Raw genomic sequence first — 18,750 nt, forward strand, 5'->3', positions numbered from 1 at the left:
ACTGCCACTTATTGTCAGTACACAATTAAACTCTAAGGTAATGGCGCACATGTTTTCAAGTTTTTCCTTCTGAAAATCTATGATCTTGCATGTGCCCTTTCAGGGTCACTCAAGGTCAAAGGTCATGGTGCCAAATGAAAGCCCATGAGAAACTTCCTATATCTTGGTAACAGTAAATATCTCTATCTTCAACGAGTTTCGAGATATAGCCCCCTGATTATCCGTGACCTTGAGTTTGACCTTTCATGGTCACTTACAGTAAAAGGGCAAGGTACCAATTAAAAACTCATGAGTTTTTAATTGGTATCATGACCTTTGTCCGTAAGTGACCTTGAAAGGTCAAACGCAAGATCACGGGTTTTCAGAGGGCGTAACTTGGAAACATTTGCGCCATTATCTTAGACTTTACAGTAATTGTGTACTGATACTAAACTACAGTAACCAGTTCAGCATTTAACAGCAATAAAATAACTGCTGTCGAATGAGGTTTGTTGTGCCTGTCACCACTTGTTTTATTTGCTGATGATCAGTAAACCTCTTTGATATATCAGCACATTTAATTCGGTTCCCCAAAACGTAACAGGGCAATGCAGTTTCTGAAGAGACAGGGAGGAGTATTTTGCTTTAGTCAAGAAAATCTTTACAGAGATCTAATCCAGTATTAACTATTCTTTTAATCTCCTCACTCCTCCAATTTTATTAGTGTCAGCTCCAAAACCTAACCAACACTTCTAGCTTTCTACTTATTATATTACCCGCTTCCACCAAGCATAGCCTTGCAACAACTAACGCTTTCATTTCCAGGTCACTCTTTATCAGGTCACCGGTTCCGATGTATTTGCTTGTTTCCCACACTGTTAATAACACTACTGTTCCACCTCACAAACCAACTTTAATATCTCCATAACCTGTCAACGCTCGCCATCACACTCTCATCAATCTCCTTCGCCAGTTTACCACTCTTCCTCTAACTTCTTCTGTTCCCCTGTCAGCTTCCAACTAACATTTCTAGTTCATCCTTTGCCTCACAATCTCTGTCAGTCAGTCAGGCAGTCTCTGTCTGTCTGTCTGTCTCTGTCTGTCTGTCTGTCTGTCTGTCTCTCTCTCTCTCTCTCTCTCTCTCTCTCTCTCTCTCTCTCTCTCTCTCTCTCTCTCATTCAATCAGACCATTTCCTCCGATTCTTTATTTACTCTGTGTCAATCTAAGCCTCTTACCACTCGCCTGGGTTCACCTGGTTGGGTTGGAGCTGCCTTCATACCCAAACCCATCCACACCTAAGAAGAGGGACGAACTGTCACTCTGCCGACATCTACAGTACACTCAAACTCACCCTTCCCTCAACCTACATTTTCACCCATACAAGAAATACACTCCCATTCACACTTGTTTTTTCAAAACATTCACCTGATTACATCCACACGCAGTCAGCCTCATTCATATATATTCCTGTGCTCACTGACTAATATTCGCACCTGCAATACATATACTCACATCCTCACATCACGTCTACACCTTCGCCGAAAGACCAAACTCCCCAAATGCCTCTACCACTTGGCACACCCACCTATATCCATCCTCTTATTCTTCGGAAATTATCTACAATATTCACTTCTTTTTCATTACCAAAACACATATTCGCCAGTGCTAGATCAATAGCTACACTGTACCAAACGACACCACACCACACAACACAGTACAGGACAACACCACACCACACCACAGTCGCATGACACCACGCCACACAACATAGCACCACAAACACAATACCCCACATCACAGCCATAACACATTATACAAGAGCAACATCACACCACACACCATCACATTACGTCACGCCACACCACAACCACACTACATACCATACCAAACATACACACACACACACACACACACACACACACACACACACACACACACACACACACACACACACACACACACACACCACACCACACCACACCACACCACACACACACCACACCACACCACACCACACCACACCACACCACACCACACCCACACCCCGGCTCCTCATGTCTTTAGGTCTAAGTTAAATGAATCCATCCGGTCGTTCTTTTTGTAGAAGGAACATGACCAACCAACCAGTGGGGAAGACTCTTTGCCAGAACGCTCTCAGTCCCTTCCATAGCATCACATAATCCTCTCCCTGTCAGCTAAAAGGCACGAGGAACAAGGAGTACTGCAGTGTAAGGAAAGAAGAGAATGTATGAGACAATGTTAATGGGGAAGAAATGTATGGATGTTGGTGTGCATGAAAGAGAGAGAGAGAGAGAGAGAGAGAGAGAGAATCCGTATACCCGTCGGTTAAGTTAGCTTCCTAAGACCCTTTCCTAAGTGATTTATTTTACTTATTACATCATACTGTCCCATTCTGTTATATACAACCATCAAACATCTCAATATATTGTTGAAATAATGTACAAAGGGATATTAATCACCCATATCGAAAAATAAATCGTTAAGGAAGAGGTGCTTGGGTGCCTCCTCAACCAACGAGAATACAGGGAGTAATGGAGCGTGAGAAAAAAAAAATGTGTGTGTTAGACAAAGTTAATGGAAAAGAACAGAAAGGGAGAGAGAGAGAGAGAGAGAGAGAGAGAGAGAGAGAGAGTTGGAAGGTAAGCATGGATGGCAGGAAGAGAGAATGAAGTCGTGGGGAGAGAGAGAGAGAGAGGGGGGGGGGAGTGAGATAACCTTGTGATACGGGGCGGGAGAACTGTGATGAAACGTTTTTCCGTAATATCTATTTGTTTATCCGTGGTCTTAATTCATTAAACGTAAGAAAACTACGAATACTTAGTGAGAGAATGAGGCTTGAATGAGTCTGCACGTGAGGAAATGCAGGTGTTGTTCTTGAACAAAATGATATAAAGATTTGCTGTTGTGTTCTACGACACAGTGTTTTGTTTTTCGAATGTCGTGATGTAAATTGTTGGCTTTGAGTGACACTGTAATATAACGAGGTGTGTGGTGTGTTACGATGGAGAGTGATGATGTTTGGTGTGGTATGGTGTGGCATAATATCTTAGTGGATTTTAGTGGATTAAGTCAGGGCTGAGTATCAAGACTATCTTCTGATATAATGGTTATGAGATAACTTCGCGCTGCATCATCAAACAAATGAAAATATTTAATAAAACTCTGTTTCACTGCTTTCCAAATGTTCCACTACAGGCCATAAATCTGCCAATAATGCTTCACGTAGAAAAAGATTTTCAATAAAGTTATGCTGTTTTCAAATGATTTAATTCAGTTCAGGAGAGATTTAACTGGAGATGTTAGGCTCAGCTTTCATTAGCATGCTCAGTGCGAGAGATATTTTCTAACTTGAGTAAGATCATGCAAAGATAACAAAAAAAAAAAAAAAATTATCCTCACGTTGAAGGAATGAATACCTTTCTTTCCTCTCCTCTGTGTGTAACTAAACCTAACCCTTTTTGTTCGTTGCCTTCCTCTTGGTTCCGAAATTTTCTCTCTGGCCAATCTTCTGTTTCCTTAATACCCTCTGCCTGGCTCCCACTTTGCAGTATTCCTTTGATTAGCCTTCCTTCTTTTCCCGGAACCCAAACTTTAACTCTACATTACTTCCTTATTTATTAATTAGAACATACGAGTATTCCTATTGTTTGATCTGCCCTTTCCTCCTGGCCACCATATAACCCATACCTGTCCCTGCCTCCTCCACCCCAGCTCCCACCTCTGCGTATCACCAGGTGTCTCAGTGATCGCCTGGACAATTGCCACCATCATCTCCTCGAAGCCAGAGAAAACGAAGAATCTGTATGCAACGTGGGCTGAGGGTTACGTGGCGCTTGAATGTAGACTGGGTCGAGGTGAGGGAAGCTTGGCAGAGGGAGAAGGGCAGGAAGGGTGGAGGAGTGAGGACGGTAGGAAGGGTGTGGGGAAAAAGATGGTAGGAATGTAGGAGGGGGGAAAGGCAGAAAGGTAGAGAAGTTTCAAAAAGGGAATATGGCGGGAAGGGTGGGAAAAGGAAATAAAAGAAGGGGGCAGGATAATAATGGAATGAAAAAGAAGAGAGTAAGATGGGAATGGAAAGGGAAAAGGAGATCAGAAAGAGAGACGAAAGGAACATCAATGATAATGGAAATGGAAGTGTAGGAGAGAGAAGATGAGAAGGGAAGGGAAGAAAAAAAAAAGAGGGGAGGGGGAACGATGATAAGAAAAGAAAAAAAGGGAAGCGGCAGGAAGGTTAGGGAAAGGGAAAGAAAAGGAAGAGGAATAGAGCAAGAATTCAAAGGAAGGAATAAGATCAATATGGGAACCGGAAGAAATATAATATTTACAAGAAACAATAAATTAGACAATAAAGCTATAACAAATGTAAAAGTGCCAAAGTAGGAACGTAGAAACACTAAACAGTGCCAACAGTACCAACTAATCCTGGGTGGGCTTCACAAGTAATCGCTAGTAATCAAAAAGGTGGCTGAATCGATAGAGAAGCAGCCTGCAGTCCTAATGGACCTGGGATCGAATCACGGCTGGGACAGGGAACAGTTTAAGGATTTGAATTTCATAAAAGCAGACTTTACTGATCTACCACAAGATCCGCCGACATATCATAGAAAATACTCCCGCTAATACCAGTACACCAGTCCTGTATGAGGCAGCCCTAGCATATTTTCAGTATTGACGGTGGGTGTTAGCGCCGAGGTGGTGACATGTGGAGGTGTGTAGAGGGACTGCTAGCCCTTGGGATAGGCCCTGAAGCCTTTGCCCAGAGTCGGACACAGTAAAAAATACATATAAGAAAAATGAAGTTGAACTCTGGGGATTCATTTTACCATATTTCTCTGAACATCCGTGTCTATGCTTTGACCTCTGACCCCATGACACCTTTGGGAATGTCTGAGAGAGAGAGAGAGAGAGAGAGAGAGAGAGAGAGAGAGAGAGAGAGAGAGAGAGAAATATGTCCTTGGGTATATGTCAAAGGAACAATTATTCCAACTTAGAAGTGAATTGGTGAAGATTATTATTATTATTATTATTATTATTATTATTATTATTATTATTATTATCACTGTCGTTATTGTTGTTGTTATTGTTGTTGTTGTTGTTGTTGCTGCTGCTGCTGTTATTATTACCAGCCGCGAAGGGAAGGTGGTATTGTTTTCAATTTGTGTGTGTGTGTGTGTGTGTGTGTGTGTGTGTGTGTGTGTGTGTGTGTGTGTGTGTGTGTGTGTGTGTGTATGTGTGTGTGTTAGCACAATACCTTCGCAACCGCTTCACAAAACTGTACAGATGTGTGCGACCACGAGTTCGAAATCAATGACAGTAGGTCAAGGTCTGTCTGTCTGTTACCACGATAACTTCGCAACCATTCAAGACATCATCACATAGTTTCACAGGTGTGCAGTAAGGATGAAAATCTCCTACGAGTATTGTTTTCAGTTTGTCTGTCTGTGTGTCTGTTAGCACGATAACTTCGCAACCGCTCAAGAAATCATCACAAAATTTTGCAGGTGTGTAGTAGGGATGGAAATCTACGAGTTCGAAATTGGTGAAAGTAGGTCAAGGTCAAGGTAATATTCCGAGCCGCATTAGATATGTATCGGCTCTCGGCTGGTGTGATTCCCCCTTTGGGGGGCCTCTGGTTGTCGTTGTTGTCGTTACTGAAACTTGTTGTTGTTGTTGTCATCAATCATGTGAAACAGCGTGGTATCATCTTCAGGAACGCGCTCTATACTGTTGCACGAGGTTCAGGCTGTGAGTGTGTGTGTGTGTGTGTGTGTGTGTGTGTGTGTGTGTGTGTGTTATTCCTCCTAGGCTACTTGATGGATTCGAATGAAAACTCCCAGGTGAGTTTTCCAGGTTACTGGGAACGTTTTTCACTATATACAGTTTCGCTCACATGATTTTTAGGGGGGTCAGCCCCCCTCACCAACATAGAAATGCTCAAAAATAATGGAAGAAGGGCATATTTGGCTTTGATATCTAGTACATGTTATACAATGGACTCCCGCCCGTAATGCAATATTTAGAGAGCATGAACCCCCGTAAAGAGTCATAGGGGTCACCCTCTCTCTCAAAAATAAAAACTTGACAAACACACTCACTCTTATACCCACTTCGTGTTCATTCACAACTACAGGGTCACCGACGCTAAATAAGAGTCACACAACAAAACAACATACTATAACATCACCACAGCCACGCCACGCTACAGCATATCACACCATAACCACACTACAGTTCACCACACCACGTCACAGCCACACCATACCACACCAAATCATACCACATAACACACCACACAATACTACAGCCACGTGACAGCACATCACATCCACATGACATCATACTGCATCACAGCCACACCACACGCAGTCTTTCCAGCTAACAGGCACATCAATTTACAGCACACCACACCACACCACACCACAACCACATAATACCATACCACCTACAGTACACTACACTACACCACGGCACAGCCACAGCCCTATCCCTGCTCTTCGTGTCTTTAGGTCTAAGTTAATTGAATCCATCCGGTCTTTCTTTTTGTAGGAGGAACGTGACCAACCTACCAGTGAGGGGGCCTTTTTCCCAGGACGCTCTCAGTCCCTCCCATAGTGTCACATAATCCTCTCACTGTCAGCCAAGAGGCCGTAGAAACGAGGAGAACTAGAGCATGAGAAAAGAAGAGAGTATGAGAGACTATGTTAATGGAAAAGAAAAGTATGTGAGTTAGTGTGCATGCAAAATGAGAGAGAGAGAGAGAGAGAGAGAGAGAGAGAGAGAGAGAGAGAGAGAGAGAGAGAGAGAGAGAGAGAGAGAAACGCCCATAACTGTAGATCTTTTTGCCCTTATACAAAGCCACACTGTTCCTTTGGGGACTGCTTATTGCAAAGTACAAATCTATTTCCGTAACAACTCCTACGTATCGTTGTCTTTCCTCTTGTCAGCATTCTCCCATTTGTTGTTTTCTCGAAACTCGTCTTGAAGATAAAAGTATTCGTAGTAACATTTTATGGTGCTGGGTTATCTGTCAGTATCATGCAACCCACCACCTCACACAGAGCGTCTCTGAAAAAGATTAATATAACTGTCAAATAACTTAATGATATGAGCTTGTGTTTTTACTTCAGCATATCTGGGACGCTTACATTAACTCATTTTTATACCATCAGTTTCTTCTTTTCATATTTGGTGTAGTATCACACACACACACACACACACACACACACACACGAGTCGTAAATAGAATAAAGCTGTGACAGACACTGGAAACACATAAATGTCTGTAAAATATAAGTTTAAAGCAGAATTAATCTTATAACATTTAGGCATAGACAAGTAAATGTGTGAAGCGGAATGAGGTGATGGGCCAAGCAAATTATCACTAAAATAACAAGTCACAGTGCTCACCTCTCTCTCTCTCTCTCTCTCTCTCTCTCTCTCTCTCTCTCAGTGACAGCGGGAGTCACTCCATGTAAAGTAAATGCCATTCACCTCTTGCCCTAACCCACAATGACTCGTCTACCCTGTGCATTACCAGTGTATTCCCATCGCTATTTCATCATTATTCCCTCACACCTATATCGTCCCTAGTAACATCCACGAACTTCTGGCTGCACTTGGCTTTCTTTTCTCCGTCTTTTCTTTCGTTCTTTTTCCCTGTGAGAGTCCCCTTGCTTCTCTCTGATGAAACAAGTTCCCTCTTTTTCACACCAGTCATCCACGACTCTTGTCCTTCACTGCATTTAGTCCCAAGGTTTGGTCCGTGTATCTGGAGCTACGATTGCCTTTTACATATCTGTCTTATTGTCAATTCTCCTCTTCCTTCTTCACCTTATAAATTTTCTCTCTTATGTTAGTTTTCTCTTCATTTTAAAATTGTTAGCTTTATGTCAACTGAGAGAACAGTCTTGCACTCTATACAGTGGCAGTCAGGGTCTAGAGTCACCAAGACCCAGCCAATGGAGTCAGGAGTACCATAATGCCTGGAGCGAGGGTCTCAACATAGCTACAAAAGGTCTCTGCACAGTCTCCTCACGCCGCCTAGCTATACTATCCAGGAGAGAGAGAGAGAGAGAGAGAGAGAGAGAGAGAGAGAGAGAGAGAGAGAGAGAGAGCATGGATGGGAGGAAGAGAGAGTGAAGTCGTGGAGAGACGTGAAGTAGAGAGATAGCGTGGAGAAGGGATGCGGGAGACATCTGTTAATAGTAATAATATTTTGTTATAATATCTACTTTCTCCTCCGTGGTATTACTCAGTTTGTGCTGGAAAATTACCAGTACTTAAAAGCACAGTAAATGCGGCTTGCCTCAGATTGTACGAGACGGGTTGCTGGTGCCTATTGAACTTTAAAAGACGATTAAGAATAGGTGTCGTGTTGTTTTCAGCGTTGTTGTGTTTTGTTTTATAATGACGTGGAGTAAGATAATGGTTATGCGTGACAGTGTTGTAGAATGTGGTGTATGGTGAGGTGTGGTGTGAAGTGTGGTGTATGGTGAGGTGGTGTGGTGTGAAGTGTGGTGTATGGTGAGGTGTGGTGTGAAGTGTGGTGTATGGTGAGGTGTGGTGTGAAGTGTGGTGTATGGTGAGGTGTGGTGTGAAGTGTGGTGTATGGTGAGGTGTGGTGTGAAGTGTGGTGTATGATGAGGTGTGGTGTGAAGTGTGGTGTATGGTGATGTGTGGTGTGAAGTGTGGTGTATGGTGATGTGTGGTGTGAAGTGTGGTGTATGGTGAGGTGTGGTGTGAAGTGTGGTGTATGGTGTGGTGTGGTGTGAAGTGTGGTGTATGGTGTGGTGTGATGTGAAGTGTGGTGTATGGTGAGGTGTGGTGTGAAGTGTGGTGTATGGTGAGGTGTGGTGTGAAGTGTGGTGTATGGTGAGGTGTGGTGTGAAGTGTGGTGTATGGTGAGGTGTGGTGTGAAGTGTGGTGTATGGTGAGGTGTGGTGTGAAGTGTGGTGTATGGTGAGGTGTGGTGTGAAGTGTGGTGTATCGTGTGGTGTGGTGTGAAGTGTGGTGTATGGTGAGGTGTGGTGTGAAGTGTGGTGTATGGTGAGGTGTGGTGTGAAGTGTGGTGTATGGTGAGGTGTGGTGTGAAGTGTGGTGTATGATGAGGTGTGGTGTGAAGTGTGGTGTATGGTGATGTGTGGTGTGAAGTGTGGTGTATGGTGATGTGTGGTGTGAAGTGTGGTGTATGGTGAGGTGTGGTGTGAAGTGTGGTGTATGGTGTGGTGTGGTGTGAAGTGTGGTGTATGGTGTGGTGTGATGTGAAGTGTGGTGTATGGTGAGGTGTGGTGTGAAGTGTGGTGTATGGTGAGGTGTGGTGTGAAGTGTGGTGTATGGTGAGGTGTGGTGTGAAGTGTGGTGTATGGTGAGGTGTGGTGTGAAGTGTGGTGTATGGTGAGGTGTGGTGTGAAGTGTGGTGTATGGTGAGGTGTGGTGTGAAGTGTGGTGTATGGTGTGGTGTGGTGTGAAGTGTGGTGTATGGTGAGGTGTGGTGTGAAGTGTGGTGTATGGTGTGGTGTGGTGTGAAGTGTGGTGTATGGTGAGGTGTGGTGTATGGTGAGGTGTGGTGTATGGTGTGGTGTGATGTGAAGTGTGGTGTATGGTGAGGTGTGGTGTGAAGTGTGGTGTATGGTGAGGTGTGGTGTGAAGTGTGGTGTATGGTGAGGTGTGGTGTGAAGTGTGGTGTATGGTGAGGTGTGGTGTGAAGTGTGGTGAATGGTGAGGTGTGATATGAAGTGCGGTGAATGGTGAGGTGTGGTGTGAAGTGTGGCGTATGGTGAGGTGTGGTGTGAAGTGTGGTGTATGGTGTGGTGTGGTGTGAAGTGTGGTGAATGGTGAGGTGTGGTGTGAAGTGTGGTGTATGGTGAGGTGTGGTGTGAAGTGTGGTGTATGGTGAGGTGTGGTGTGAAGTGTGGTGTATGATGAGGTGTGGTGTGAAGTGTGGTGTATGGTGATGTGTGGTGTGAAGTGTGGTGTATGGTGATGTGTGGTGTGAAGTGTGGTGTATGGTGAGGTGTGGTGTGAAGTGTGGTGTATGGTGTGGTGTGGTGTGAAGTGTGGTGTATGGTGTGGTGTGATGTGAAGTGTGGTGTATGGTGAGGTGTGGTGTGAAGTGTGGTGTATGGTGAGGTGTGGTGTGAAGTGTGGTGTATGGTGAGGTGTGGTGTGAAGTGTGTTGTATGGTGAGGTGTGGTGTGAAGTGTGGTGTATGGTGAGGTGTGGTGTGAAGTGTGGTGTATGGTGAGGTGTGGTGTGAAGTGTGGTGTATGGTGTGGTGTGGTGTGAAGTGTGGTGTATGGTGAGGTGTGGTGTGAAGTGTGGTGTATGGTGTGGTGTGGTGTGAAGTGTGGTGTATGGTGAGGTGTGGTGTATGGTGAGGTGTGGTGCATGGTGTGGTGTGATGTGAAGTGTGGTGTATGGTGAGGTGTGGTGTGAAGTGTGGTGTATGGTGAGGTGTGGTGTGAAGTGTGGTGTATGGTGAGGTGTGGTGTGAAGTGTGGTGTATGGTGAGGTGTGGTGTGAAGTGTGGTGTATGGTGAGGTGTGGTGTGAAGTGTGGTGTATGGTGTGGTGTGGTGTGAAGTGTGGTGTATGGTGTGGTGTGGTGTGAAGTGTGGTGTATGGTGAGGTGTGGTGTGAAGTGTGGTGTAGGTTGGCGTGATATGCTGTGGCATGGCTTTTTGGTGGGTTTGGTTGGTGGCAAATTTAACTATTAAAATAATGGCTGTGACATCGAGTTACAGCTAATTCAGCGATCAGTAAAGATTTGTGTTTAATAAAACTTTGTTCTGCTGTTTCCCAAGACTTTCATTGACATTAAAAAAAAAACACACAATTATATTAAGGACTTCACACAAATGGCGTAGATCTCGTTATTACACCAAAGCTCGCCAAAGGCATGAGCGAGATGATGTTCTATTTGGAGAGAGAGAGAGAGAGAGAGAGAGAGAGAGAGAGAGAGAGCAAAATAAGTCAGAACAAAGTAACCAAATTCAGAGACCTTTGTGGAGCGTTTCAGGGCCACCCAAGCTGTTAATCATCTGTTTTCTAAAACAATAGATCAGAGGTGAATATCACAGTTTAGGTCAGAGCTTGACTAAGCAAGGTCATCTTAGGCAGTTTCCTTCCACTTTAAACCAAACTTCCAAACCCGGTGGAAGGGTTGGGGGTAAGGCAAGAGCGTAGGGATTCAGTTTTGAAAACAATCAGTCAGTGATCAAGGTCACAGGGCAAGATCAATGTTTGTCCCTTGTGTGAACAGAATGACATATTTTTTTTTTTTTACTTTGTATGGACATAAAATGGCCGAGGAGGGGTGAGTCAACCATTTATTTTTTTTTCGAACATTAGGACAAAGGTCAGGGTCACATATCTTTATCAAGTAAAATAACCTTTAGCTGATTTTGACCAAAATTTGGTGGAAGTGGTCAGGGTAAGGCATGGCTGAAGGAATTCGATTTTGAGATAAATCAGTCAAAGATCAAGGTCACAGGGCTAGGTCAAATGCCAAGATCATACTGCAAGGTCAACCTAATCAGTCCTGTACCGATATTCGATCAAATTAGATGAAAGGGTCAAGGGTCAGGCAAGAACGACGTTATTTGACTTTGAAAACAAATTGGCCGAAGGATAAGTCATGGGTCAAAGTAAAATATTTGAACCTATATTAATAATAATAATAATAATAATAATGATAATAATAATAAAAATAACAATAGCAGAAACACATTTCTTCTCCAGATCAGTTCACACTTGAAAGATTTGGTTCTTTGGCATAAACCCTCGGTATATTTCTCATGTGTGTGTGTGTGTGTGTGTGTGTGTGTGTTTTTCAAGCCTTCTTAAGGATGTCATGGGGTCAAGGGTCAAGCCATACAAAGACACATTAGGTGAAATGTGGCAAAACGAATCAGCAGAAACCGTACAACTGGGAAATATATGGTGAATGCCATCCTCTTTTCATTCCTAATATTGGCAGTCTTAAATGTTTTCTTTTACATTTGTCATCATTTCATTCATTCATTGCCAGACGCCATGTATCCCAAACGGGGTGGCCAAGGGCTTAGAGTTCATTGTTTTACAGGGAGGGGCACTGATCCTCCACCAACCCCACTTGACACGCAGGGAGAACGTTATGCCAACAGCATCTGGTGTTCCCAGGCGGTCACCCATCCAAGTACTAACCAGACCCAACGTTGCTTAACTTCGCTGATCGGACGGGAAGCGGTGTACTCAACGCGGTATGGCCGTTGGCCACTTTTAGTTAAATTTATTTTTCATTTCTAATTTTTTTGCTTTCACTTTCCTCTAAATATTCGCTTTCTTTCCCTTTATCATTCATTTTCTTTTCCTCACCCTTTCTGCTTTCTACTTCTTTTCCTTTCATTTCCCTTCTTACCCGTTTCTTTCCTACTGCTTTTCCGACCATCCTCTCCCCTTCCTTTATTTTCCTTTCGCCACCCTTGCTGCAGTTCCAGACCCCTTTTTCCCCATTTCCAGTCGCTTCCTACCGTCTTTCTTCTCCCATACTTCATACCTTTTCTCACTCTTCCACCCTTCCTTCCCTCCTCCCTCTGCCAAGCTTCCCTCATCTCGGCCCACTCTACAGTTAAGCGCCACGTAACCCTCAGCCCAAGTTGCATACAGATTCCTCCTTTTCTCTGGCCTCGAGGAGATGACAGTGGCAACTGTCCAGGCGATCACTGAGACACCTGGTGCTACGCAGAGGTGGGAGCTGGGATGGAAGAGACAGGGACAGGTCTGGGAGCATATATGGTGACCAGGAGGAAAGGATACATCAAACTACAGGAATATTTTCCAACAAAATAAGGAGGGTGGGAATTACCAAGAGTCAGAGTTTGGATGAAGGGAAAAGTATGAAAGCGAATTTGAGGAATACAGCAAAGTGGGAGCGAAGTTGAAGATATTAGGGAAATGGGAGATTGGATGGAGAGAAAATTCTGAACCCAAGAAGAATGCAGAGAACAAAGGTGAAGGGATTTGTAATACACGGAGGGGCAGAAGGGCATTAATTCCTTCAATCCGAGGAGGTAATTTTGTTTTTCTGCAGTCTCCTTATCATCCTAGTCAGTGAGAAATGACCGCTCGCATTGGATGACATAAGGAAGCTGAATCTAACACCTGCCTTAAACTGAATAAAATCGTTTGAAAACAGCAGTACTACAATATGAAGCACTCTGATAATGCAACATCCACACCTTATACGTGGTCCAAAGGTCCAGCATTTGACTTAGACCAATGATCTTCTACCAGTTCTTCTCAAAATCGAGTTACGTAATTCTTGCTTAATCCTGCACACTTCCACCCAGTTTGAACCAGATCGGAACAAAACTACTTAAACTGACCTTACTGTGTGATCAACATTTGGCCTAACCCTGTAACCTTGATCGCTGACTGATTGTTCTCTAAACAGAATTCCCAGAGTCTTACCTTACCATGAACCTTCGCCAAATTTAGTCAATATCGAATGAAATATGTTTCTCCTGACCTATATATGTGACCTTTACCGTTGACAGATTCCCCAAAATAATAGGTCGAGCCTTTGGCTGACCGTTTATTCTTCCACCAGTTTAGGTCCATGTCAAAAAATTTTTTAGTTATATTGTTCACACATATTGTAGACACACAAAGGTCAAACGTTCACCTTCCCCGTGACCTAGATCTTTGACTGTTCTCGAAATCACGTATACTTTTTTTTTTTTTCTAACTCGCAACCCATCCACCGAGTTTGGTGTAAAATGGATAAAAATTAAAAGAAGATGACCTACTTCAGTCTAATCTGATCTAGCTCTGTGACCCTGACTTTAAACCTATTCTAAAAAACATGTCAACCCTCTGGGTGAACCTATGTCATAGAGCCAAATTCATTAAAATCAATTAAAATTAAATTTGTCCTCTCTCTCTCTCTCTCTCTCTCTCTCTCTCTCTCTCTCTCTCTCTCTCTCTCTCTCTCTCTCTCTCTTTCACTACTTTCCTGGATAGTATAGCAAGGCGGCGTGGGAAGCCTGTGGACGAACACTAACTGTGTAAGGCGCCCTAGGCATTATGATACTCCGGACTCCCTGGGCTGGGTCTTCATGACTGGAGACCCTGATTGCCACTGTACGGATTGCAATATTCTCTGGAACGGGAAGAGAACTGCTAATCTTAAAATCCAAAAAAAACTGTCACAAGAGAGAAAATATATGAAGCACAGGAAAATGTTGATAAAAGATAGTAGCACAAATTAGTATTAAGTACATATGCAGTTACACATACCCTAAGCGAGCCCTGGCATTTAAGACAGTAAAGGACACGTGTCTTAGAAGGCTGATGTGAAAAGCTGGAATGTTACGTGAGAATTAAGTAAGGCTGCTCCGAGAGGGGAAAAGAAAGAAAGAAAGAAAAAAAAAAAGAGGAGGAAAAGGGAAGTGAAGTTAAAACTGCACGGATATTATGAGCGACGAAAATAGAGGTGTGAGGGAAGGATGGTGCATAGGCCCAGTGATAAGACTGCAATGCATAGGGTAGGCGAGTCAATGTGGATTATGACGAACGGTGAATGGAGCTTAATGTAAGAAGTGCATCTTTTGTTATTAGGTGGACAAGAGAGAGAGAGAGAGAGAGAGAGAGAGAGAATGGGGCAGGGGTAGGGAGTATTATAATGATGTATTTGTGATACTTTAGTTAGGCCGCCACGTCACACCGCTTCACTTACACATTAACTCGTTCTTGGCTTATGTTACAAAATTTATTCTGCTTTGAATTATATTTTTCAGATTTTAATGTTGTGACTGCTTTCTCTTTTTACTACGGTTTGTGTGTGTGTGTGTGTGTGTGTGTGTGTGTGTGTGTGTGTGTGTGTGTGTGTGTGTGTGTGTGTGTGTGTGTGTGTGTGTGTGTGTGTGTGTGTGTGTACTAAGCCAAATAAGAAAAAGAAGAGAAGAGCTGATGGGATATAAAAGGAAATTAAAACAGGTGTCCAAAATATGCTGAAATACAAACATAAGCTCATGTCATACAGTGATTTGACAGTTACATTAATCGTTTTGAAAGAGGCTCAATGTGATGAGATGGATTGCATGAGAGTGATAGTTGACCCACCACAACAATATGTTACTATAAATACTTAAATTTTCAAGGCGAGTTTAGATAAAACAACAAATAGGAGGATGGAGACAAGAGAAGAGACAATGATACGCACAAAAAAAAAAAAAATAAGAAGAAGAAGGAAAGAAAGAAAGAAAGAAAAGTAGTTTTGAAGATTACAGTAAGTATTGCCAAGGAATAGTGAGGCTTTGTTTTGGGGCCAGAAAAATCTACGTTCATAGACATATTCTGTGATAATTTTGTTGCTGTTAGACGATATATTCAACAGAGGAAAATCTCCAAGTAGCAACGCTGTTGACGAAAACTAAATCTATTGCCTGCAGTTAGGAAATCCCTACTAAGCTTATTGAAATGGTCTTTAGAATGCAAAAATAATATTGAAAGATGTCAAGGTATGGAAAATGCTAAACAGTCTTCTGGGTACTAGTCTTCCTCTCCTCTTTTTCTCACTTACTCTCTCTCTCTCTCTCTCTCTCTCTCTCTCCATATATATCTATATATTTATATACATTCGCATGCACACTAGCTACCATACTTTTCCATTAACAGAGTTTCTCATACTCTCTTCTTTTCTCACGCTCTAGTGTTCCTCGTTTCTACGGCCTCTTAGCTGACAGTGAGAGGATTAGGTAATAATGTACTATGAAAGGGACTGAGAGCGTCCTGGAAAAAGGGTCCCCTTACTGGTAGGTTGGTCACGTTCTTCCTACAAAAAAGGACGACCGGATGGATTCAGTTAACTTAGACCTAAAGACACGAAGAGCAGGGATAGGGCTGTTGATGTGCCGTGGTTTAGTGTAGTGTAATGCAGGTGGTGTATTTTGGTGTGCCTGTTGTGTGGTGTGGTGTGGTGTGGAGTGGTGTGGTGTGGCGTAGTATGGTGTGGTGTGGTGTAAAGTGATGTGCTTATTGGCTGGTATGGCTGTGGTGTAGCTTTCGTACAGTGCTGTGTCATGTGACTGTGCTGTGGTGTGGTGTGTTGTGTTGTGTGGTGTTGTGTTGTGCGATATGGCGTGACTGTTGTGTGATTCTGTGTAGTGTGACTGTCTCGTGAGAGGTGTGATATGTTGTAAGGTGAGGTTGTACTGTGTGACAATCTCGCCCTGGTGAGATTGCAAGTGAATACAGAGTGAATAGTGCAAATAATTTCTGGAGGTGTTACTGGGTGTAAGAATGCTTGGCAAGTGGCGTAAGTATTCTTAGACTGGGTGACGAAGATGAATACCTGATGTGAAGGTATGGGTATAAATGTTGCAGGTGTGAACATATACGAGTAATTTTAAGAACTGACATAAAGTATTACCCATGGCGCATGGAAGTTAATCGGACAAGGTAGAGCCAAATATACTTGTTCTCACACTTCTGTCATCATTCTGCTGTCCCACCTCACAGCCCACTTCAGTTTCTCCATCGTCTCTCTACACTCTCCCTCGATGTTCCATCGACCTTCATCCCAGCTCCCACCATTCGTCTGATTTCTATTGTGTACTCCCTCACCTTTCTTGCTCAGGCTTTGTCTCATAGTGATACCATCTCTCTCTCTCTCTCTCTCTCTCTCTCTCTCTCTCTCTCTCTCTCTCTCTCTCTCTCTCTCTCAGTTACCAACATCTTCTCACTGACACTTATCTGGATTAACTTTTACTATTAAACTTTGGCCTTATATTGTCCGCATCTTTCCTTATCTTTTCCAATGGGGCCTAAAACTTAACTTGGGAAATACAACGCATATTGCATAAACTTTTAACTTCCATATCGTCACCTTCATAAAGAAACTGCCTAAGTCATTTTTTTCTATTTTTTCGGGAAATCGAGAAAAACCTGTCTCATTTTCTTAACTTTCAAATGACTTAGGCAGAAACTTGAAGCGCATTTTAGACCACTCACACCTTGACCTGGCAAAGGTAGCTATACCAATAGGTGCGACACGTGATGAAGAATTGATTTAGGCAAAAATCCAGAAATCGCCGAAAAATGACTTGGGCAATTTCTTTATGAGGGTGACTATATATCATCTTGTGCTGGGTAATTCACCTCGCACATATTTTTTTATTTTCTTAGATCCACATCATTTCTTCGTTCTCTCTCTCTCTCTCTCTCTCTCTCTCTCTCTCTCTCTCTCTCTCTCTCTCTGTTGTCTTTTTACCTGTGTTGTGTCACCACCTCTCCCTAGGTCTTAATCTGAGCCCACTCTCCAACCGTCCCACCTCAGCCAAGGTCAACTTTCACTTTACAACATCCATTAAAGTAATAACCTTAATTTCAACCGCACATCTCTCTCTCACTTTTTTTTATTTACACAGTTATTTTGTGTCCCTTCCTTAACTCATTAAACCTTCGACATGACCCCCAAAAGATTTCCTCAACCCTCTGGTCGAAATAAACTCCACAGTGATTGGTTTCCAAAATTCGGTTGGCCAGATGCCAAGTGCTTAATGTGCCTGACCAGTTAAAATATTCAGTGTATAGAAAGTGTAATTAAGAGTCATAAATATGCCCTCAAAGATTCAAACAGGAGAAAGAAGACCTTAATGCTGAATCAATCTAAAAGAAAATCCAGTGAGTACTCTCCAGGTAGACCATGTATTTCTGACAGTTCAAAATAAACGTAAATCTAAACAAGCGCCTAAGATAATGCCCGGAAATCCTTTGCTAAACAGGTTCTCCGCTCTTGAAGATAGGGAAGAATGAACAGATAGTCAGACTGTATTTAAGCATATTAAGGACAAAGCTGGTATATATGTTCAAGATAAAGCTGAGAAGCTTCACCGTGATATAAAATTCAGTGCAATGGAAAGTACCACATTGGTGATGAGCGACTTTATCCTATGGGGCAAAGGCTTTGCTTTTGTATCAAATAACAAAGGGGAGAAAAAAATCAGTGAAGACTATACCTGGGAGTAAGATAGACATAATCACTAAAGATATCGCAAGTACACCAGTCAGAGGAGAAACATGACTTGTGAATGTAGGTACAAATGATGCTCATGACGGAGGTATAGTTCCCACCAGAGAAATCCTGATGAAATATACATCTCTCCTTAAAGCAATAAAAATTAAATCTAGTAAATATTATTGCATACTGCCTAGACTGCGTTCCAACCCCGACTGTAAGAATAGAGTGGTATAAATTAATGAAGCGATTAAAGAAATGTATCAAAGAAATAACGTCATGTTCATTGATGCCTGGAACAGATTTGTGGGCAAACCAAGCCTCTCTCGACAAGATGGCATCCATGTATGCAATAAAGAGTAACTGAAATTAGTAAATTATTGAATGCTGCAATGAACAAAATTCACGAGGACACGAGGTGACATTAACGCATCACCTCACCCTCCCCTAAGCCAATAATCACCCAACCCGTAGATACCAGCGCCACAGAGGGGGTCTGGGTAGATACCCAGATCCCCTCACCCATTTCCCCTCAGTCATAAGCCACACCTGGACAGGGAAACTAACCCTTCCCCTTCCCAGGGAGACGTTGTTGTATCTAGATTAGTCGCACAGGTAAAGTCAACTGCAGATCAGAATTCAATTAAAGTAATATTTCTCAATGCTCGTAGCCTTTGACATACATTTAATGAACTCGTGTCCCTCCTGACTAATGGAGAATTCCAAATAATGTCAGTAACAGAACCGCATAT

At 42.9% G+C, this 18,750-nt stretch overlaps 1 protein-coding gene and 1 non-coding gene across 2 annotated transcripts in view; both read right to left on the reverse strand.

Annotated features, from left to right (window-relative positions):
• The window catches only part of LOC145399667 (uncharacterized), a 241,162-nt gene that overhangs the window by 108,141 nt on the left and 114,271 nt on the right, over nt 1–18,750 (reverse strand). The gene's annotated exons all lie outside the window — the stretch shown is intronic.
• On the reverse strand, nt 12,135–12,253 carry LOC145402604 (5S ribosomal RNA). The gene has a single exon (XR_013897826.1). It is a non-coding gene; the product is annotated as a 5S ribosomal RNA (ribosomal RNA).

This window comes from Coenobita brevimanus, chromosome 6 (assembly GCF_032717465.1).
Source record: "Coenobita brevimanus isolate Jiangsu-jjx chromosome 6, ASM3271746v2, whole genome shotgun sequence".
In the NCBI taxonomy this organism is placed as follows: Eukaryota; Metazoa; Arthropoda; class Malacostraca; order Decapoda; family Coenobitidae; genus Coenobita; species Coenobita brevimanus.